Here is a 23,974-nt window from a genome sequence, read left to right as displayed (position 1 = left end):
GTATGGAGTCATCCGTGGACCTGGTTGACTTGTAGGCAAACTGTAGAGGGTCATGTATTGAGGGCAGGGAAGATGAGATGTGAGCTTTGACAGCCCTCTAAAAGCTTTTCATTACAGTGGAGGTGAGTGCTACAGGAAGTAATTTAAGCACCTCACATCATTGATGGGGGGAGGATTTGGAACAGGACAAAGAATGTAGCAAATGCATATGATTGGTTGACGAGTCACCTCATCAGTGAAGCCATCTCAACTGTGATGTTGCACGTCTCATCCAACAACTACTGTTGATAGTCAGCTTCATATAACCGGCTTTCATTGAAAATTTATTGTAGTTCCTCGCTCTCTCACTGCAAGTGTGAACACACCATGAAGCTCCATGCTCATATAAAGGTATTCCCCCCCGATTTAGTTGCTAGTTGATGCTGCAGGCCCTCGTTGCCTAGGGAACTCTCTACATTTCCCAGCCCAAAAGTGTCAGAATGAAACAAGCAGAAATACCACCTCATGGATGTGTCGCTCTAACTGGGTCGTCCACTTGCTCAAACCCTGCAGTCAAGTGGGTGGTAGGACCAGAAATTTACTTTCTTTAAATGTTTGGGTCATATATAAGTTGAGTTTAGTTCAACTCGCTACTTGCTCACTGTACATTGTCCAAGGTTCTGCATCATCAACTGAATTATTGTTGAATTCATTCCATGTTCTCATGCAGCTCCATCACCGCTAGCCACTGCGGAAGTTTAGCAAACTGAAGACCAGGAAGATAAGACACAATAGTATATACTTATAAGATGATACTTCTCGTAGGCAAGCTAAGCTACGATAGTACAATTTAACATAATAGTTGTAGTAATCATGTTTAAATTTCTAAAATAGCTTGAGCCATAATATGTGTGTGAAACTACTCACCATGTGGATATGTAGGTAGGCCATTTATTAAGATTAGGGAAATATAAAAATTACTCATTTGGCTGGAAATCTCAATTTGTGTAATAAATTGAGTGTACCTGCAATTTGCAAGCTTAAAATATAGATTAAGTGTTAAGTGACAGGTAGTCACACAAGTAAAAAAGCAATTTTTGTGTGTCCTGGTTAGTGTGGTTAATGCTTTGAGGTAAAAATCATATCAACATTAATGCAAGAGCGAGTTTATAACAATTGTTCTTTAAATTATCCATTTTTAAAAACTAATTAATTCATTCATGAAGCTGTCATTATTATTTCTCAGTCAGTACAGATCCTGTGAAGTTGTAACTGAAGACACGTGTGAAGAAATGGAGAAGACAGAAATACAGTGAGGGAGGACAAACAAGGACAAATGACCATCACTACTGGTTGATGCTGCACAAGGCTTCAGGGGACATGCTGTCCTCTACACTTTGAATCTCTCCTTTCCCATACTTTCCTCCTTCCCTGCCTTCGCTCTCACTGAATAGCAATGCAACACATTGGTCTCAAAAGGGGATACAGCTAACAAGACTCAGCAGTCACTGGCTGACTACCAATAGAGGCTTATAACATAAGACTGGCTTGGTCGAGGAGGCGAGAGATTTAAGTGGTCTCCAACTACCCTCTCTGGCCCTCTGTTGATTTAAATGGAGGGAGCGATAGGTAAGAGAATCACATACAGAATGAGACAGAATGAGAGGGGGCATGGGAAATAAAGAGATAATCAGGAAGAGATGAGGCAGGCAGAAAGGTAGAAAGATAGATGTAGCCACTGTGGAGGCTCCATGTTTTATTACGGGATTGCCTTTGGTCCACCAAGAAAAGTTCTGTGAGTTGCACAAAAAACCTGAACTTCATAGAGTCGCAAGAGTGACTTTGGACATAAATTATGCAATATTCTGTATCAGATATTTTGAATTTTGCCTTGGTCAGTTGCATAGAATGTGACACTAGCTACCAGAATTTTGATGATGACGAATAATGCAAGATCTCATTGCTGGTGAAATTGAAACTATATGTACTGAATACAAAAATAAACTTTTGAAAAGATGTTACGAAAAAATGGCAAAAAGACTTCCCGTTCCTGAAATGCACGTAGACCCTAAAATGGGAATATTTACTGGGCAGCAGCCGCCCTGATAATAACAGTGGTTAATGAGGCTGGGGTGGGTGGAAGGATCAACAAAACATTGGACATTTCAAATTTTTGTTCTGTGGTATTTTTAACCATTTGAAACTGTGTTCTGATACTTTTAACCATGACTATTTTGTTACCTTCCTGCCTATTATTTATATTTTTAAATGTCAAAGTTGAACTCCCAACTTTATCTGGAGTTCAGTGAAGAACCAAAACTGTTTGGGTTTGTCGGTAGCACATTTATTGGTTTACTGGTTCCAAAAGTAGCTAAAATAAATAGTTTCATCTAAATCCAACTATAGAAACAGGAATCTTAAGTCAGCATCAAGGGTCTGAAATGAATAGTTTTAAATTTAGGACAAAAAAACACCAGAGGGTGACTACTGCTTTCGTGCTTGTGTTCAAACTGTGAAATTAGAGCCACAGGGTGATTGGAAAAGTTTGAATACTGGAAGGTGGAAACAGCTCACAAGCCTCACTCCAAAATGTAAAACTGAGCCCAATAAGCCACTTTTAAAACTTACTAGCAGGTTGTGTGATGAGATGATCAGTCTACACAAAGTGCAAATATTTTGAGAGGTCTTTGATTAGAAGAAAAGAAAGTTTTAAGAAAGTTAAGTTGCTTGCACACATAGGTAATTGCTCCGTAACCAGGAGTGTTTATCCCTAAGGTTGGCTCGCTTGGACTGGTGTGAGCACAGCAATTTCACTTCATTTTTGAACAAATCAACCGAGGTGAGCCGAGAGAGAGGATGATCTCAACCTGATTGCAATCATTTCCTGGAGTGCATTATTTGCAGGGTGAGCACATATTACACATGGACATATATAATTATTATATACCTTATATTAAGAACGTGTGGTCCCACAGAATTATGAGCAATCAAAAAACATTACGTTGAGGACATTAGAGGAATTTGTCTCAATTGCCTTGTGAACACGAAACAGTAAACTGCATCAATTGTTTCTGGATTCAGAACTAAATATTGGTGCGAAACCACCTTTAGAATTGCACTGAAGCCAATGCTGTATGTACAACACAGAAAAACCACATTGCAGATGCCAAATTCCCCAAGTTTATTCCATTCTGTACATTTTGTCAAACATAGCAGTGTTTCACGATATTAAGATTTCTCACGGATTGGAAACCACCCGAGGCCGTTTAGAGTAACAGTTGGCAGCCTCTAATTAGTTACATTTGGATCTGTCTCCATCAGCACAGACTGTACAAATAGACAAAATCGCGGCATGTACTCTGCAGGGGAGGGGCAGCACTCCCAGAGATGCTTCGAGTGAGACTGAAACAGGAGTGATGGTAGCCTGAGGGTTAGGGACCCAGCCTTGTGATCAGGTAGTTGGTTTAAACGCTTGGAGCACCTGGACATAACCTCACCACAATGTATACACACTCGCAAATTTAGCATAGTGGAAGTGAAGTAGTTTACGTAGAAAATTATTGAATTAAATTAAAGAGGAAACATTAACCTGATCAGATTATATCCATTAAAAATATATAAATCTACTAAAAAAAATTAAAAATTAAATACAGTGCAATTAATATTTTGAGACATTCGAAGACAGTTAAACAATTAAAAAAACTGCACCATTGTAGGAAGTTGAACCATGGTTGGCATTACTCCCACTCCTAGCACAAAGAGAAAAATGAATAAAGGAGTATGTATTTTTTTTTTGCAGACATCTTTCAGAGAGCTTGACTGGTGCCTTCTTTCTTGTTACTTTATTTTATTTTGCCTGGAGGGAATTTGTCGCTTCTCTTTCCAGAGAGTAGGTGTGGGGAAGAACAAGTGTCTGGGTATTTAAACTGATAGTCTTTTTAAATATACCTATACTCCACTGCAGCCTGAGGTTTTTGCCCCTTTTTTACTTTCAAGGCAATGTATGAAGTCAAGCCAATTATGCAACTATTATTGCATAATCTAAGCAATATAATAATCAATTTTTTGTGTGTTTATTGTCACATTTGTTGGTACTTCCTGTTGTCGTCTTTCCTTATTCCATGTAATTTATCTTATCTGTGTTCATGTGTTACTCCCTTCATTAGTTTCACTTGCTCCATGTTATCGTGTCTGTAGTCAGTGATAAAAAACTTCAGATATTTAATCATACCAGAACACCTAGTAGTATTTAAAGTGAGGAGGTTATTTCTTGAAAATTCACTCTGTTTTTCATTATAATTTTCAATAATATTCTTATTTCCTCTCTTCTGGATAATCTGGTATGTGTGAGGAGCCTAGCTCAGTATGACTAAAACGGATAAAAAGGCCTCATCTCCACCCATTAGCACGTCAAAATCTCACAGTTTAATCAATTTTGTGTTAAATCCACGTAGCAACAAAAGCGTCTGCACCACATTTTGGGACATTATGGGACTCTCTAGCAGCAGACATCATGGCAAAAAGAGCCCCAGAAACACATGATGGCATCAGGTTTTTTTTTACGCTATGAACATTAAAATGTGCCATGCTTTCTCCCTGTAAACCAATAACAATTTTTAATTTATGTCTATAAATAACCGCCTTCCTCTTTGCCCACATATGCTTTGTTTCTGCTACATTTTCTTGCTCTGTTCCTTTCTTATAGATTCTCCAGTCCTTAATTTCCTTTTTTTCCTCCTTTGTCACTCACAATTGTGGTGTTAACCCTGGCAGGCTGTCAGGGAGGGATTAAAATCTCTGTCCAACAGCGAGCGTTCATTGTGTGTGTAGTCACGGTGGCCGAGAGGTTAAGGCGTTGGACTCGAAATCCAATGGGGTTTCCCCGCACAGGTTCGAATCCTGTCCGTGACGAGTTTTTGTGTGAGAAGTGCTTCGAGATCCATATGCATCCATAGCTGCGGTGCCTTCAATAAGCATCTCAGTTATGGATGGACCCTGTGATTGAAATCATGGGTCAAATGCAGAGAAACTCTAATATTGTTCTAGTACTTCCCACAGATACTTGATCAGTTTGGGATCTAGTGAGTTTGAATGCCAGGTCAACACCTTTGATTTGTTCTTTACCGTTTTGGTATGTGTGCCTGTGTCAGGCTGCATCCTGCTGGGAATGTCTGCTGCCATCAAGGTGTGTGATTGCTATTGGCTCGGGTGTCTGGTCTGGTCTGGTCTAGATGGGTGGTAAATGTCTAAGTAACATCCATACAAATGCCAGGTCCAAAGGTTTCCCATAAGAACATTGCATTGTCACACGATGGTCAACTTTTTTTACGTCACCTGTCAGTAGTTTTAATGTTGTGGCTGATATAATACAGTGTCTTTTCTAGATATTAGAATGGCCCTAGTGAAACTCAGTACAGGCCCCAGAGCACTGAGAAGACTATGGAAAAGGAAACATATGCCTGAGTCATTTTTCCCAACAGATAACAGTTCACCATACAGCTACGGGTGTTGTTGTTGTGCATCGTTTCATTTTTGAGACTATAATGCCAGATGTGTTATATTTTTAGTTGCCTGACAGTGTGAAATATAGCTACATTAAAAGACAATCAATCCATAGGTCTGGCGATTAGGGAGACAGTTGTGTCTTTATGACCCAACAGCTGAACCCAAATGATAGTGTTAAATGTGAGACCTTAACCTGCACCAACATCCAGTGTTTTGTTTTTGCTTTATTTGATCCATTCATCACTGGCCAGCCTAATGCGATGCAATGGCTGTGCTCTGGGCCATATTTTAATGATGCAAAGGCAACAGCGAGCACTGAGCGGTTTAGAGGTGTTGGGGTCACAGTCTGTGTGGTCGTCAGTAAGTGGACCTCCTACTCTCGAGCGTAGCAGTCATGTTAGGGCAGCAAAATAAAGTGCAAAAGGCAAATACACAGTGTGGGGCAGCAGCTAGTTTAACTACATTTCTCCGTAGCGTGGTCGTAGCGTCGCTGTTTTCTACATCAAATAGCTTTTCAGTAGTGAAGCTACTTTCGTGGCCAAGTATCGGGTTAGCGTCCATTTTCCCAGGTATTATTAGACCTTAAACGCATCTCTCCCGTTTAACGTCACGTAGCCTGTGACCTATCATCCTGCTGATGCCCGCCCTAGACTCGTATAAAAAGACGCTCGCGAGCGTTGTCTGACGCAGTCGTGACGGAAAGCGCGCGGCAGCCAGACACAGTGGTGGGGGACGAGGCAGAGTCGTCTTCACCCTGTGACTCACCATGGCCATACCTTAACAAGTTTATGTCACTTATCGAGACTTCATAGAGCAGTTTCAAATGTCGTTGTTTATTATGCAAATCCAAGTGGAAGCTCCTGTCAACGTCCAACAGAAATTTAAGGACGCACATTGAGGTATTTCCCGAAGTCAACACAACCACAAGCTAAGCTATCATCACAACTCAGCCCGCAAACATCAACAGTTTCTAGCCAGCAACTTGTCATTTGGAAGCAAAAGAATAACGTTGTGTGTGTGTGTGTGTGTGTGTGTGTGTGTGTGTGTGTGTGTGGCGGCGCGCTCGTGTCGTTTGTGCCGAATTTAACACAATCGCCAGCTAAGCTAACGTTAGCATAACTCAACCGGCAAGCATCAACAGCTAACATAGCACTAGCTAGAAACTTGTCCTAGCTTTGGCAACAAAGGAATAACAGTGTGTGTGTGAAAGCATTTCAGGCAGGAAAAGTTAGGAAAAAAGAGAAGACAGGGGAAGCTGAACATAACTTTAGTTTGTGCAGATTTTTTTTTCTCTACAAAACAAAATTGTTGCGGTCAATTTAAAGGGATAATTGATGTTTGTGTAGATGGCAGTAGTACAGAATGGGGCTAATATACTACTAAACACAGATAGATCCATAGCAAGACTACTTTACTACTCCAAAACGAAATAAACAGGTTACTTTAGCCACTTTATATTAATCAAAACACAAAACAATGAGGTAGATAAAAGATTTAATTAAAACTGAAGACTGATTTACAATGACTAATTAGACTGACTCACTGATAGTTGCTGTATTAGTCTGAGACATATTGATATTGCAGTGGTTGTAAAACGCATGATTATCCAAAGATTTTAGAATTAAGTGTTCATTTATACCTGAATAGTAAAGTTACAAAAGTTGAAAATTTTGACTTTCTTTTAAAGAGTTTAATAAACAGTTGAACTGATCTGACCTGTTTGTCTCACAGTTTCATTGATCACTAGATAGCAATGACTTGGAATGAAGTAAGTTTGATTAAAAAAAAAGAAGCTTTGATGTAGTTAAGCTACTTGTGTCATTTTATTATAGCTTAGCTTGCTACGTTTCTCTGGTGGGTAGCTTCAGTGTAGTGAAGCTTAATTTACTATAGAATAACTTGTAGCTTAGCTCACTAATGAAGGGGGGAGGAGAAAATTGAAGGAAAACAGAGGAAATTTTGAAATTAATTAATTTGAGAAATCTAACCAAACATGACACTTTGCTGCAGAATAGCATAGGATGCTCTTGATCTAGAAAATAGAAAAAAATAAATTCTAAATAACATGAATAAAATAAAAGCAATAAATTAACAAATATCGAGTGCCAGCTCGTCTTTGGTGATGTTCTGATCGACGAGAGCGTCGGTGATGCCAGGGACACCTTCCTGTCTCAGCTGCTCCTGCTTGGCTTGACGCAGCAAGGCAACATCTCCTCTGTCCCACTCAAAGATGCAGCTCGACAGCTTTGCCATGAAGACAGGGTACAGAGGATGAGCATCCTTTGTGCATCCAGATGCCAGTCGCCGCATGAAATGGTAGATGTCCAGCTTGACTATCAAGTCTGGCCACCCACCAAATCTCTCCTTTGGCGTTTTCTGCACTCGGCCCTCCCAACAACACTCACAGTCGACGTAAAGCAGCTGAGGTGGAGCCCCACCGGCAATACTGTACCTCGACATGAGGCCAGCTGCCTTTCCGTCCAGGACAGGACCCTCCTGAGCAGACAGGACACTGATGAGGATTTGTCCTCTCTCATTGCTTAGATGTAAGCCACAAAGCTGTCCCCTTAGCAGCGCCAGAGAGCTTCTTGGTGATCTGCAATGGTACAGAAAACACAGTGAATTCAATTTAATAAAATGTCAAATCTGTATCTGAGCACCAGGGTAATAATTATGTATTTATTTTACATTAGCAGTTAAAAATACTTACCTTCTTTGTGGAGTCCATTTTTAGGAGGCTGCCAAAGGTGGACGTTATGCTGGGTTTGATGTGGTCCAGCCTGCTCAAAATGTCACGCCCATAAACCGCCAGCATCCATCTGTGTGATGGAACATCCACAGGCTCAGTAGGATCCTGGATTCTTTATGTTGTCTTGCAACCAGCTGAACTGCACCAGAGAGTCTCTGTGATCATAAAGTAATACAGTACCAGTCCACATCCAGAATATGGCGGACTCTCTTGTGAGCTCCATAGCTTGTGAGCTGTGTGCCACAAGCAGGACAGGACAGGACAGCTTGACCTTCCACAGGTGGAATGGCATCCATAAGAGAAGTCGGTGGTGGAAAAAGCGCTCAGGAGTGGGGACCCGATGGCATATGAGGGATGGCTCTGGTGGATTAAACCACAGTTTCAGGTCTGTGCGCAGACGCTGGTTTTTCCGCGGGGCTGCTGAAATCCACTTCTGATCTTGAGGCGGTATGGTCCTCAGCAGCTCTGTGGGCAGCCAGGCAGCGTCTGAAACAGGTGGGATCCCCACATTTTTAAGCAATGGCGAGGTGAGAGGAGCAGAGGGGGTTCCAGAGGAGACACAGGAGGAGGTGGCAGATAACACTTCGTATTTCATGAAAAATAAAATAAATAACTTAAATACATGGATATGATAACAATCTACTCGAGCAGTTCCTGTTTCAAGTGTAGTAGAATATCTTTTTACGGCTGTAGCAGTGGAGGGAAGAATGGAAGAAGCTGGGTTTGATAAAGGAACAGGAGAGGGGGGAAGAGACGGAGGAACAGTCTGCAGAAACATCTATAGACTGCGGCCAGGTGGTGACACTTTTCTTTTTGTAGGGCTTGTGATGAGGCTGTATACATCGAGGTTTTAGGGAATAAAGGCACAGTTCACAATATTGGATAACCTTAGATCAGAATCAGAAAAAACTTTACCATCTCCTAATTCCCCTTCGGGGATAAATAATGAATGAATGAACCTATCATTATTGGCACAGCAGTCAATAACACCAGATTAATTAAACATGGAATGAATGCCATGAAAGTCCCACTATAGTTACTGCTATATGAAAACAATAACAGTGTACCAGTGTATTTTAAATCAAAGTCAATCTATGTATCATTCTCTTTACATTACATAAGTGAATGTTTCCCAGCCAAACTTAAGTTTGGCTTTAACATGGCACCATGGGAGCCCCCACTGTGGCTTTGTAAACTGACAAAAAGAAAAAAAAATGACTTTAACTGGGGCTGACATTTTATATAGTTGAGTATATTAATAATAATTATAATAATAATATGAATATCAGCACAAGTAAATCCTCTTTACTTACTGATGTTAAAGTCAAAATGGGCCTTCTAGGTTCACCACTAGCTAAGGAGACATCCTTTGGTGGTGGTGAACCTGCAGGTGAGGGTCCTGGCTGCTGTGCCACTGTATATGATGTTCCTGGATGCACTGAGACAGGGAGCGAACTGGAAACCTACAGGTTCACAGACGAGATAAAAAAAAAAATTGTAATAGAACAGAATTCAACACCAGCTAATTCTATGAGAGACTTCAGATACCTTCTTCTTACAGCTCTGTGCACATCCAAACAGTGACATCTGTCCCCTCATCTGCACTGGGCATTTCTCAATCTGTATGTTTGACAGCAAATAAGAAGGTGTTCCTTTTAAATATGTCATAGCTTTACATTTAATATGATAAACATAATGCTCTGTCCAGGTTTACCTTCAGATATAGATCATGCTACTTCTTCTGCCGAGGTGCTGATCTGTTTCCTGCCTCAGAGGCAGCAAATCTCCGCAGGCGGGATATCCACTCCTCCTCTCCCATGGCCCTATGTTTATTTTTGTTTGGAAGCCATCTGCTACTAACAGGAAAATTATATTTATACCAATACAGCTAATATACGTCATATAATAAGAAGAATAAACATCAAAAGGAGCCAGTCTTTTGAACGACTCTTTGAAAGGAACAGATCCGCAAGATCCGACTCCGACTTAAAGAGGCATAAATACCATCTCTAGTTTACACTGATGTGAAACTTCCAGTGACTTAAGTGGCAGGTTTTCTGAGAGAAAAGAGAAAATAACCAGTCTGAATAGAAGAAATAAACAAATCTGTCTGAGAAGCATTTACCCTGGAAAAAAAACAGTGAAAATCTAAACAGAAATCATTTTCCCATCGAGTAAAACATAAAGACAATTGCAGAACATTATTGGCTCCTTTTGTTTGCAGCAGGATGCAAACGCAAAACTTGCCGATACTGAGGAATATTCGAAACAAAAAGCCAGTGTAATCAAATATAAATAGCAGCTGCATTGCTGTGGATTCCCTGCTGTTACAATTTTAATGCGCAAATGCATTAAATGAGGAAACATAACCCTGGCAGTGCTTGGAAAGCATATTTTTTTTTGTACTGCATATATTATGTGTGTTCTTGCTCTGGCTTTAAACGAACACTATTGTTCTTTTGACTAGATTAAGTATGTCACAGAGATACTGGGAACCAAGTAGCCGTCTCCCATCTGCGGTCCCTGCAAAGTAAACACCACAAAGCACTGACTGTACTCCAGACGTCGTTTGCTTTTCTGCTTTTGCTCAAGTAAACGAGGCAAAATATTTTACGCATTCTATTAATATTATTATTAGCAATTCTTGTAGAGTGTTTTGGAATTTGTGCTTTCTTAACTCATAATCAATTACACAAATCCAATTGCATGGCTCGGTTTGACTCCGTTTGTGAGGCTCCACTTACTTTTGGGTCGAGAATCTAAAGCACGTTAGCCAGCTTTAGTCTTTTTACGTTTTTGCAGATTAAATCGTGGATGCTCAGCAACACAGGGCTACCTTTACAGTATATATCCTTCAATAGAGAGATTATATTCAATTTTATTGTAACCGCATATCATACCGATACATACATGATAAAATGCAGTGTGGCAACTATTATACAGCCTATGACTATGGTGTTGGTCATTAAATATTTTAGAGTAATATTATGTAAAAGATGTAATACACATGGATTTAACTTTAAAGCAAATAGGTACAAGCGTCCTGTTCCTGCATGGGTGATTATCTTTCACCTGGCAACAACTTATTTAACTTGCAATGAGTAGCTTCTCATTTCTTAAACAACCGTGTCTGAAGACACACCTTGTGGTCATGGAAAAGATGCAAGTCTGTTTGTGAAGGGTCGGATCACTGGCATGCATCAAGCAGAGAAAACATCTAAGGAGACTGAAGCAGAAGCTACTAAAATTGTGTTTCAAACTGTCCAAAGCATAACTGAAAACTGGAGGGAAGAAATGTGGTCAGAAAAAAATCCCGATTGATAGTGATCACTGAAAACGAAAATCAAATCGAAGAAACACAACAGTAGAACTCTGGGCTATGTTTGATAGTGAAAGTAAGAGCACAATACAAGTAAGATGTTAAGGGAACTCGAGGGATTGGGATTGGACAGCTGAGTAGCATTAAGAAAACCACTAATCAGTGAGGCTGACAGGTATAAAGGCTTCAGTTTGCTAGGGAGCATAAAAATTGGACTCTGGAGCGATGGACGAAGGTCATGTGGTCTGATGAGTCCAGATTTACCCTGTTCCAGATTGATGGGGCATCAGGGTAAGAAGAGAGGCTGATGCACCCATCATGCCTAGTGACTACTATACAAGCCTGTGGGGGCACATATTAGATCTTTTCCATGTATTGCACAAGTGTGGACATATCCCATATTTCCCTGTAGTGCACTGGTGTGGAGAGAGGTTCTGGCACGTGGGTATAATGTGCAGGAGGGCTGCTTTTCCACTGATATCAGTACAGCGTTACGAGCAAGAGAGTGGATAGCAACATACAGGCGAGCAGAAAAAAGGGTACAAAGCAGCTACACACCGTGCAACATTATCAACATGCCCACTCGCTCGCTGTGAATCCTACGGACCATTACCTTCTCTGTTCATACACGTCCTCAATCGGACATTACACAGGGAGCTGGCAGCATGAAGTCCAATTTAATGTCTGCTCTGACTGATCAGTGTGGACTCTCATACACAGCTCCTCTGGCGAATGCTGGAAAAACATTACGACTGCAGTGCATGTGTGAAAGGGGCTTTAGGGGGGATTTTTATATATTTTCTGAACAGTGCGGACTAGAAAGCTAAGATTCAAAAATATATGATAAAGCAAAATCTCCCAGGTAAGAAGCCCCTTGATATAAGAGCTGAGATGTCTTGAAGATACCCCAAACAAGTCCAGTTGCCTTTGTTTCAACTGGGACTGTGAAGTCATCAGTTTATAGCTGAAATGGTTTATGTGTATGTGTAGTTATATAGTGCAGGCCAATGGGGATCTATTTATTCCTACCTGAAATTTAGGGTTAGGATTACTTTTTTCTTTATACACATACTGTTTATGAGTATGTGTGTGTATATTTATGAGTGCGTGTTTGTGTGTGTGTGTGTCTGTGCAGTGCGACAAAACCATCCTGTCACAATACCGACCAATTTCAACCAATAAGGCAACAGAGAGTGAGATGAAGCGCTCCATTTCAGTCCACCTTGAACACACAAATGCACTTCATTTCTCTCTCTGCTCTCTCTACCTCTCACCCTCTCTCTGTTCCTCTCAGTCAGCCTCACACACACACAATCTTTTCACACATGAGCAGCCACGCACAAACACACTCTTCAAGGTCAGAATGCGCAGGGAAGCAGTGAGCTGTTTCGATGTGCCATATGTCTGCCTCACATACAGTATAGGTACCGCTCTCTTGTCAGCACGCTCTCCAGCACTCTTTCTCCCATGTTTTGCGCGCCTTCTTTCAGAGTCTCTTGTTTTGGCTTTGCCTGCTGGTCTTCGACGGAGCGTCCACTAGCCGTTTTCACAGCAGACATTTCAACTCGTCAGAGCAGCTAATGACCCTGCTGTTACTCGTAACGTTAACATCCCCAGCCATCCGTGCTTGTTGACAGCAGCCATTCAGTACATTGACATGCACGTGAAAAAATCCAACGAATTATTGCCTTAATCCGGCTTTAACTGGACATCTTAAGTGCGCGTTAAAACGTTACTGACTACTATTGGAGTTGTCCTTATCCGATTAAGACATCCATATAATGCTTCTCTGGCATGTATATACCTTAATCGGACTTTAACTAGACAATGCTTGTCGTGCTGCACTGACGTATGACCCCATAATGAAAAAAATTAAAAATACCAAGAAAGCCAGTAGAAGAACCACCTGTGGGATAGCCCGCTTTTTGTCTGCACCATAATTATGGCATGCATTACATACGAGATTAAAAAAGCTGCGCTATTATCCATCTTGTTGTTGTTTGAAATGCCAGTCTTCCACATGAACGACTCTTGTTTATTATATGACGTAACAGGTCAACCAAAAGGGGAATGTATTAACCTGCTGAAAAGACACATATTGCCACGTAGTGTGGAGGAGGAGGACATGTTCCTGTCAGTTACTCGGTTTTCTCAATTGCATGTAAACTGGGATGAGGACCGCATTCAGAGAGCTCGATTAGGCTGTCCATGAAAACGCACATACCCAACTACTATGAAATATAATGCTGTGTCAGTAATGTGGTGGCCCAACAGTTTTACAAGAGTTGCAAGACATTGTACTTGACATTCTACTTTGCCTGCACCCTATAACGGTGTTGTTTATACCTGTGCACTCGTCAGTCTCTGCTACAACGTCACCCAAACGCCAGTCAGCGGTGTAGGGTTAATTTTGTTCCTGCACTTCCAACAATGGCAAGTGAAATTTTAGCTGAAAAGTCACCAAAGACAAATCAAGCCAATGTTTGTATTTATAAACTACACTCCTCACTTAACCTTTCCTCAATGTGCTCCATGTTTATTGATCCAAAAATATCCGTTTGAATGTTGAGGAGATGGAGAAGCAGCCGGAAATGCTAAAGTGGAAACATGCTACTACCAAGCAGACCAATCACAGCTCTTACGGTCGTCGTAGCTATGGTATAAACCGACCAGTAGACTCATGTCGTCAGTAGACTAATGGATAGTAAATTAAGAAACTTTTTTTTCTTTTGTTATTGGCATCATTTGAATTGTCAAATAATTTAAGTCACATTTTGATTCAGAAGTTTTGCTGGTACCCAATATGGCAGCAGAATATTTATAGAGTTCTTCTCTTAGGACCACCAAAAAGAGACATTTGTACTCACGGCCTCTCTTTGTCTCTCTCTGGTTGTTTCATGTACTCAAACTGAGCCACACGTCTGATTTGTTTAGTCGCCCACAGAAAAAAAAAAAAAAAATCTTGGTTCTCCAGTTGGCTATTTCACCAGTCAAGACAAAAAAAAGGGCTGATTAAAAGAAGGCTTCATCTTGCAGTCGGCTCTATAGTCCATCATACGGCATGTACTGGCAAAGCTTTAGGGAATAAACATTCACACACACATGAGCCCCAACAAGGCCAGAGGGAAAAGGCTAAATCACATTGTTTTGTGGCCCTATAGAGAATTGATGGGCATACAATAAAAAGCTAACCATCTTATAAACAACAGGCCAACATTTGATTTATTCCTTCAATAAAATCCTACTCTTTCACACCCTTGGCTCAGTAAACAACCTATGTATATAAACTGCTTGCCATGGGCAAGTTGGGATCGACTGCATAAACAATGCTATAAAATTATTTTATTTGAATTTTTTCTTTAAAATACAGACTGCTGCTTCTATTCCAGTCATTTTTGTGTGACCTTTTTAATATCCTCACAAAATAAAAGTTATGTCTAGACGCTAACTGGACAATGATAGGTTATCTCACCAATAAAAGTCACAAATATAGAAATTTAGAAATAAATCTGTTAAATGGCTCAGTTACTGTATGATAGATGCTTCATAACATGCTTTAATGCTCAATGTCAATATTACATTTTTTGCGGTTGTTTGCCAACAGATATTGCTGTTCATCTTTATGTTAAAATGTCTCTGACCGACTGAGTCCACGTTTTATTTGAAACTTAATTCATTAAAGCTGGTTAGGAACCACACAAAGGCCCAACACTTATTAAAGGGAATCCCCAGACTATTTTGGCAGATCTGGTTTCCATGACTAATGGCTGTGTTATGTTACTTAAGTCTATTGAGTTCTTTGATCAATGGAAATTAAAAACCCTGCTGATTAATGGTTTAAAAGGATGGTATCTTCAATAATAATACTCAGATGCTTTTATCAAGGCATCCTCAAGGTGATCAAAGTCTTCAATTGCTTTGTTCTTAAATGCTATAATTAAGCTTTTGCACAAGGGATATTAATTTAATAGATGTTGTTTAATAGACGTTTTTATATTATGCGAGTAGTGTAATGCATGTTGATTTATGTCTGTGTCTTTTATATTCAGTGGCATATATACAGCCAGCGGTGTGTGGTTTAAATTGGCAAAATGTATTGGTGTGTGCCCAAAACTTTCCAAAGTTTTTAAGAAGCATATATCGCATGGAAACCATGGCCTATTATGACCTCCACTTAAACTGTAGTTTGGGAAATCAAGATGACTACAAGGGGTGCAGCGGTCATGCTGTGGAAATCAGTCCGAAGTGTTTTTGTACTAAATAGTTTTACATTGCAGAGGGCAGTGATACACCCTGCAGTGTCAAAACTAGCACAAAAAAACAAAGAAGAATAAAGAAAGCCGAAGCACAAATAAGCAAAAGTTGGTAAAGGTTGAGCTCAGTTTCAAAGTCCCACCAAATGCAATTTCTCAACAAGACTAAGAGCTGACTAAGAGTTGCCAGCTCAGCAGAGAGCTTTTTGAGAAGATAAGATCGGTAATATAAACTTGAAACCCCTGCCAGATACATTTAAAACAGATTTTTAATTGCATTAATCTCGTGCTAACTATGGAAACTTTTGCGATTAATCGCGATAAAATGTTTAATTTATCTGTAACCTCAATCTAGACATATGTATGCTTTTATATTATGATTTCCTCACTGTGACTACATAATAATCAATTTTCTCTTTTGCTAAAATCCTTTTCTTCAGCTCTGGGTAGAGATTGTTCAGATTGTTTTCTACCACCAACTTGTCATCGCACTTACAGCGTCCAATTCTCCCTCTCCTAAGTTTAGCCACTGCCTTTTGCTCTCACCTTGTGATGGATCTGGATTCTTGCCAGGTCATGGCAACACGACTCACGACAATCCATCTCACCTCAAAGCTATGAGCTTGTGGCTGATTCACAGAGGTGCTGACCAATCAGTATCCTGTGAGGAAGTACTGGCCACTAGTGAGTATTTTCGGTGACTATCCATACAGCACAACAACAATATGAGCTTTCGAGCCTCACGGGGACCTTCAGGGTGAAAAAGGATCTTAGAAAGGCAATGTCTTTGTTTTGTGTACTTCTGGCTGAGTCTGCAAATAGTGTTCCCAGACTGAAACTCTGCTAATCTGCCGAGTTGTGAGGCCATGAGCCCGATTCTGTGAAGATAATTAATTAACATATTCACGGCAGTGTTGCGTGATCAAAACCATCAGAAGGAAATCCCTTCTCTGCACACACACATAAATGAGTTTGTGCATGTGTATACCATACTGATCACGTTCTTTCATTAACGAAAGCTTCCAAGAAAATGTATGCCATGATTACAAACACTTCTGCTTCAACGCTGTATTTAAAACCAAGCAGCTGACAACAAATGGGTAGATGACAAATCACTGAAAGCATTATAATGTTGCCCAGCCATGGCACAATGGTGCTTTTAGTTTGTAACTGGATGCAAAGACTTAAAGAGCAGACAGATCTAAAATTAAGAGCATTACATTGAGCCAATTGGTTTTCATCGAAGTTGCTGTTGTCAGAAAGATGGTGAGTAAGTTTATGAAGCAAGGACAATGTGCTGTACGAACATCGGCCTAACCTGTAATCACGTGACTTTCATGAACCTCACACTGAATGCAGCAAGCAGCAAAAAGGGCTGAAGTGACAATCAACAGGTTACATCTGTACCTTCGTCTGCCGATTAATGGTGGTGCCCAACACTGGATTTATTCTAAGTGTCTTCTGTGATTCTCGTTTGGATTTTTCTGTCATTGTAGCACAAGCTTTAGTTTTGGATTTTCACTTGGATTTTCTTCTTGCTTTTACTTCCAACAGTGATTGTTTGCTCATTCCCTCATTAGCTTCACCTGTGTCTTGTCAGCCCATCAGGCCATGTGGGGGTATATATAGGCATGCCTAATTCCTCGTCAGTTTCTCTCTGTTCTCTCGCAAATGTTTTGCCTTTATCCATTTCCACTTCCTTACTTGTGATTTCTGGTTGTGTGTTAGATTTTGTGCAGATTGCGTTATTCTTTTAAGAGCTTGTTTTACTTTATTTTATTCTTTTTTTTTTTCTATTTTATCCTGTTTGGGGAATTCACTCCTGTGTATTGCCTTCGATTCTACCATTCTGCTCTACATTGTGGCCAGAAGTTAAAGAGCTATGTTTTCCCTTAGCGCTGGCACCAAATCAGAGCAAGATAAAACTGGATATCGACATAATTCTAATGTTTCTTTATGTTTCTCTACAAAATAACACATTTTGTCTGACTGGAAGTCAAAACCCTCAAAGGTTCATCGGTTAAGTAATGATATGTTTTATGGCAAACAATTTGTAATAATAACAGTCTTTATTTTTAATAGCGCAAATCAACAAAGTGATTCACAGCAAAAAAAGATTTCAGTTAATACTCAGAACTCAAAAGAAATAAAGGCTTTCTGATAAGAGTATGTTTTAAATGGAAATTTAAAGTAGAGTCGGCTCTTTTCTTAATGATATGAAAAAGTTGTGCCCCAGTGTTCAAAATATTAATTATAAAACCATTAGACCTGTTTATATCAGGTAAAGTATGCATGCCCTTCTTGCTATCGTCACATAGGCCTTCATGTTGAATGTGACATGAGGAAGAGAACAACTTACAACGTCTTTCTGAAAAGGCTGCTGCTGTTTCTTTAAATATTCGCTTGATTTCCTCCCACTTTAGTCACGCTTAGTTGTTTGGCAACTGATGAGGTTTTTTTCTTCCTATGTACTTCCTCCAGAGAAGGCACTCCAAGGCATTGCGTGTCTCACCCTTCGAGCTGGTGGCTCGCTGTTTCACTTCAAGTCTCAGACCAGTCACTACAGGAGTCACCGTACCCCCCACAGATGATCTTCGGGATTAGCACTCTCAAGCGTAGACTATATAAAGCTGGAAGACGGAAGAGCTCCTCAGATATTGCTCCTGCGAGATATTTGCAAGCCAGCATTGCCAGCCTGTCTTTGTCTTGGTTTGGCTTGGTTTGTTACAAGGTGAGTGATGCTGAGTGACTGTAGCTGACGTGCACCTCCCCGGAAATGTAAAATGCACTGCGCCAACACAGACTTTACGAGCTGTGATCGGTCTGCTTGGTAGTTAAACATTTCCACTTTAGTATTCCCGGCTGCTTCTCCATCTCTGCGATTTTTGAATTGGTTTTCTTGGATCAATAAAGAATCGGTATATCAGGGCTTAGAGATATAGACATTTGTATGACGTGTTTGCCGAAATTTCGTCGGAATTCAGGCGGAATTTCAGTCACTATTGTTGAAAGTGAAGTAGAAACAAAAATGAACCCAACTGGCAAAAAAGGTACAGCCCCGATTAGCAGTTGGGAAGCGTTTTTTACAGAGGGAGCCAGACTGATTCTGATGGAAAGGGCCAATGTGGGTCTGTACAGTGGATCTGTAGTTAGCACTGATGCCTCCCAGCGAGAACGTCTGAGTTTAAGTTCGGCTTGGGATTTTCTGACTGAAGATAGATACTTTATTCATCTCTATGAGAAGTTCACAAGTTTGCATGTTCTCCCTTTGTCTGCATGGGTGTTGTCTGGTTTCCCAATACCTTCTATTTGGTGATTCTAAATTAACCCTAGGTGTGAGTGCGAATGGTTGGTTGTCTCTTTGTTAGCCTAGCAATAGACTGCCGACCTGTCCTGGGTGTAACCGCTCTCGCCCAGTGACAGCTGGGAAAGTTGACCCTAGTTAGGATAAGTGGAAGTAGAAAATTAGATGAGATGAGTTTAGGACTAACGTGCTGTTTAGCATCTTTCATCATTACCAGTTGGTTCTCAGCCGGATCAACAGCCTATTTTCTCATATGTGACTGTAACTTAACTTGGACTAACTGGATTAATCCGCGTTCATTTTGACAACCCTACTTTTCACATGTCAGACGGTCGCTTCCTAATGTAACTAGACAAACTAGAGCCATCCTCCTCTGTGCTACAGTCTCAGTTTGTGATTCAGGTTTAAGAGACAGGTTGCACTTTACTTAAGAGTCACGCCCGGTTTGGCTTTGAGCTTCTCTTTCTCTTCTCTACTCTGTCTTTAGATGCATTAGTCGTTTCAGGGAGATCAGGTTGATGCCGACTGAAAATAGGAAAGGCGAACCAATCGTGTGACATTCAACACACACGCAGCTGGCGGCTATTTGCTTGTGTGCACACCAATGCAAATAAACCGGTCCTTGAGGGGAGGTATCAAAACAAATGAGCTTCATGAAGCAGATGGTTTAGAGGCCTGAAATTGTTTCTGTTAGTCTACGTATCTATCTTTTACTTTCTCAGTCACTTCCATCCTTTTTATCACATTTGCTTTTGCACACCACTAGTTCCCTTCATTCCCCAGACGGCAGATGATCTGACATCAGTTCTGAAGCTTTTTTTGTTTCTTATTGCAGGTTTTCTTTCTTTCTTTCTTTTTTTTCATCTTTTAGAGAGAGAGAGCTTTGGGATATTTATTTTTGTTTTTTTTAAAAGAATCACTTCCCTACCTCTGGGACCATGAAAGAGAAGGGATGGATGGAGATAAAGAATAGAAAGAGGAGTGGAGTGAGCGCGTATAGTGAGCATGGGTGGGGGGGCAAAAGAAAGACAGTGTGATGAACTATGTTAGTTGTGTGTGTGAATGAAGTGTCCACGCCTCTGACATATTTGCTTTCTGAAGTGTATCTCTAAGCTTTAGGGGGAGTACATGCGGTACAAAGAGGGATGAGGGAAGCGATAGCGATAGCCTGATGCATGTTTCAAAGTCAGTGCGAAAACAGTGCAGAGCCCATATTCATCAAGCATTTCAGAGCCCCACCACAGGACCTTGAGCTAGGACAGAAATACAAATAACCTAAAACCTTCCTGCCTCACAGTTGGACTTGAAAGTTGCATGTGAAGGTTGCTTGCGGGTGCAAATTCAAATTGAGAGGGGATTTTTGGACTTTTCCGGGCAGCTTTGAGGATAAAGTTGAATAAATGTGATCAGTAGGTGTCACTACGGAACATTGTAACATCCCTGTGAGATTAGGTCACAGAAACAAGTATGTTAGCATTGGTACAGGCATTTGACTTGTACTATGCTAACTTGTGAAGTTACTTAGAAAATGATGCGTTAATGTGAGTGTTTTATTTGGTCAATGCGATTCTTCAGAAGTTTACTGGAGAACACATTCACATTGTTTTTCTGTTTCTATTCCAGTTTTACTGATATTATTCACCTCTTTTTGCATCCCTATGTTTCACCGTGGGTTCATTGGGTTGGATTTGTATTTTGAAACCAAAGAAAAAAGGAACACAATAAAACACTTTGTCTAACAAAAAAAAAGAAAAAAGTGCGTGAAAGGCTGTGGGCCACATCTATCGGCTTCAATGAGACTGCTTTACAGCTTTAATACAGCTGTAATGTCATAAAAATCTACCTTTCGCCCGTGGAAGGTCTCTTTGATGTCTGATGAACTGATGTCATTACAGACTTCATCCCCGGAGAGGGGCAGAGATAAAACTTCCAAACTAACCCATGGCCTTTTGAAGCGATCGCCTGGGATCTTTTGGGTTATTGAGTTTGTTCTGTCAGTCATTCTGTGGACTATTGTTTCATTGGAGCAGAGCAGGTAGTGGAGGTATAGTCCCTAGATCACCTCCTTATTTTGGATTACTCCTATGGGATGGCCATAATTAAACAAATGACCCAAAAGTTTCATGTCATTTTTCTGCCGGACTCAAAGTGTTATGAACACCACAGGACTCGTGTTTCTCTAAGGATGTGTAAATTGTACGGCATGGATCTATGTCGTTTTTCCTTCCATTGGTCACTTTATGGATGATGGACTACATGTTAGTACATGGTCAAAGCGCAGTCAACTGGTTCTGGAGCACAGTCTTCCACCGGGAAAAGAGCTTTTAAACAGACATCTCGGACGTCTCCAGTAAGACATATCACCTTGTTGCCTCCGCCAGTCTAACACTGCACAAGTTATAGAGGAATACACTGAGCAGGGAACATAAACGCCTCCAAAATCTAATAGTCTAAAATAGTCCAATAGTCATTCAGTTAAAAATAAATGGAAAAGCTGAAAAAAACAACAACATTAAAGTCAACACTGGTGTTGGATTAATGCAACAATATGCCTCGGCTGGAAAATAAAATGCATCTGTGTGATTTTGGGCAGTGTTTCCTTCCTTTTTCTCTTTTTTTTATTTTAACAATTTCTCTGTATCTGGAAGGTGTGAATAAAAGTTGTGTGCACATTCAGCACATGACCTGTTAGTTGCTTGAGCCTCATTTACTATATAGCCAAGCTAATACAACAACAGAGAAACCAAACAGAGGACACAGTCATACAAAATATGTAAAAATGCTGTTACAAACACTAAAAAAATAAGTAAAATAATAAGCCCATTAAATAAAATGATTGTTAAACTATTGAGAACTACTATGAAATGAAAACTTGCATCTTATTTCTGACACTGTGCTCTCCTCTTCTGTCCTCCTCCTCCATAAATGCTTCGTGTTGTGGTTTAACCTGAGGTGTTTCACAAGGTTTGTTGTGTTGCCACAACTCAATAGTTTAGTTACTTTCCACCGTGTTCCTACATTATCTCAAATGACTTAAGTGCTGATATTTTGATTTGAGAGTCGATATTAGAGCTTAAGTATCGATATTTCAGTATCGATCCGCACATCACTACCTGAAAGCGGTGCTAATAAAAGTCGAATCCCCTCATACAATAGATGCTCCGGTGATCTGTGACCTCACAGAAAGCACAGTGCTTCAACAATAGAGCCGACGTCGGAGAGATTAGATTTCAAGGCAACGGGACAAAATTGTACATTCTTCTCAGGGAAGACCTCACTCTTTTGTCTGACGAAGCCATCACCAGCGGCGTGATGTGAACTTGAATGATATGACTTCAACTCGTTGACAGGGCCGCAAGCTGTCAGCGCTGGGGTTATGAAGCGTGTTCAGACAAAACAGATGACAGAGGATTTCCGATGAATTAATCATCAGTGGCACCACACTGAACTCAAGGGCCAGCCCACGACTATATGATAACATAATCTATACCACATTGTGACTTTGTACTACCTTATATACACTGTATATATCTCACTTCTCTTTTTTTCTCTCAAAGAAGCTACAAAAGCATTTAAGCAGTTGCACACAGTCCACAGCTCATCAAATAAAAGTTAAAATAAAAGTTTGTTTTTTTTTGCTTTGTCATGGCTTCACCATGTTTGAGGTGTTCCTCATAAATAGGTGGCCTGCTCCTTTAACAAATAAATAACTAATGACTTATGAAAGCAAAAACAAAAAAAAATAATGAAATTCATGAGTATAAACTGGCTTCTACATAAGATGCAAGATGCACTTAAATGTACTTCTTTTAGTGTCAGTTTATTTTCTATTTTTTTTTTGGGGGGGGGGCAAAAGCTGAAACAGTGAAACGACCTAGGGTACTCTACTACAATCGACATCTGTTGCTTTGTCATTGATCAGTACAATCAGATAAAGTTTAAATGTCATATTGACATACCTACAACAATGACATACCATGCACACAGAATAAAACTGCGTTTCTCTCTCAGGTCTGTGCAGACTGAGCAAATAAGATAAAAGACTCAGATAAAATACTAAAAGACTTAAGTTAAAATAAGTAGACTGTGAGGTGCACGGTGTCCTTCCCAGGTCAGATCAGCGGTTCAGCAGAGTCTAACAGCTTGTGGGAGAAAACTGTTGAGCAGTCTGTTAGTCCTGCTCTTGATGTTCCGGTACCGTTTGCCTGTTGGCAGCAGTTCAAAGAATTTATTGAGGGGGTCTCCGGTGATATTCCTTGCTCTGTTCTTGCATCAATATGGATTCTTGAAACCATATTTTAAATCAGATATCTGCGCAGCCTTCAGTGCTATTGGACTGAATACCCCCCAGGTTAGAGCAAATAATTAGTTGCACGATAAAATAATTACAGTATACAATGGATAGAGTGCACATGGCATTGGCACTGTATCGCCGGTGGCAAAGGATATGAATGATTTTATTTTAAGGTGATATGTCATATTTACAGTATGGACTCACCACAAGGAGGCGCAATAAGTGGGTTTGTGCAGAGGCTGGTGAAGAGGACTACCATCTCGACTACCATCGAATTCCACTGATGGTGAAACATGTGTGGCTTGGTACAGTAATCATTAGAGATGAGTGGTGGTCTCAGCACTCTGTACCTTGAATCATTCATTCATTCATTCATTAGTCCTGTACTCAGCATCTAGAGAGGACGAGTTTAACATACAAATCAATAATTTGGCGTCTTAAGGGGAAACCAAACTAAAAAACCTTTAGAAAAAATTGCATCTGCTTCCCAACCAAGCAACATCATACATTTTCTACTTATATGACTTTAGTATCTTATGGTCATGGCCTTATTATTTTGGAATAATAAGGC

At 40.3% G+C, this 23,974-nt stretch overlaps 1 non-coding gene across 1 annotated transcript; it reads left to right on the top strand.

The window, feature by feature from the left end:
- Positions 1-4,808: 4,808 nt before the first annotated feature.
- Positions 4,809-4,890, top strand: trnas-cga. Its single transcript has one exon. It is a non-coding gene; the product is annotated as a tRNA-Ser (tRNA).
- The last annotated feature ends 19,084 nt before the right edge of the window (positions 4,891-23,974 follow it).

This window comes from Mugil cephalus, chromosome 5 (genome assembly GCF_022458985.1).
Source record: "Mugil cephalus isolate CIBA_MC_2020 chromosome 5, CIBA_Mcephalus_1.1, whole genome shotgun sequence".
In the NCBI taxonomy this organism is placed as follows: Eukaryota; Metazoa; Chordata; class Actinopteri; order Mugiliformes; family Mugilidae; genus Mugil; species Mugil cephalus.
This window is presented reverse-complemented; position numbering and strand designations above follow the sequence as displayed.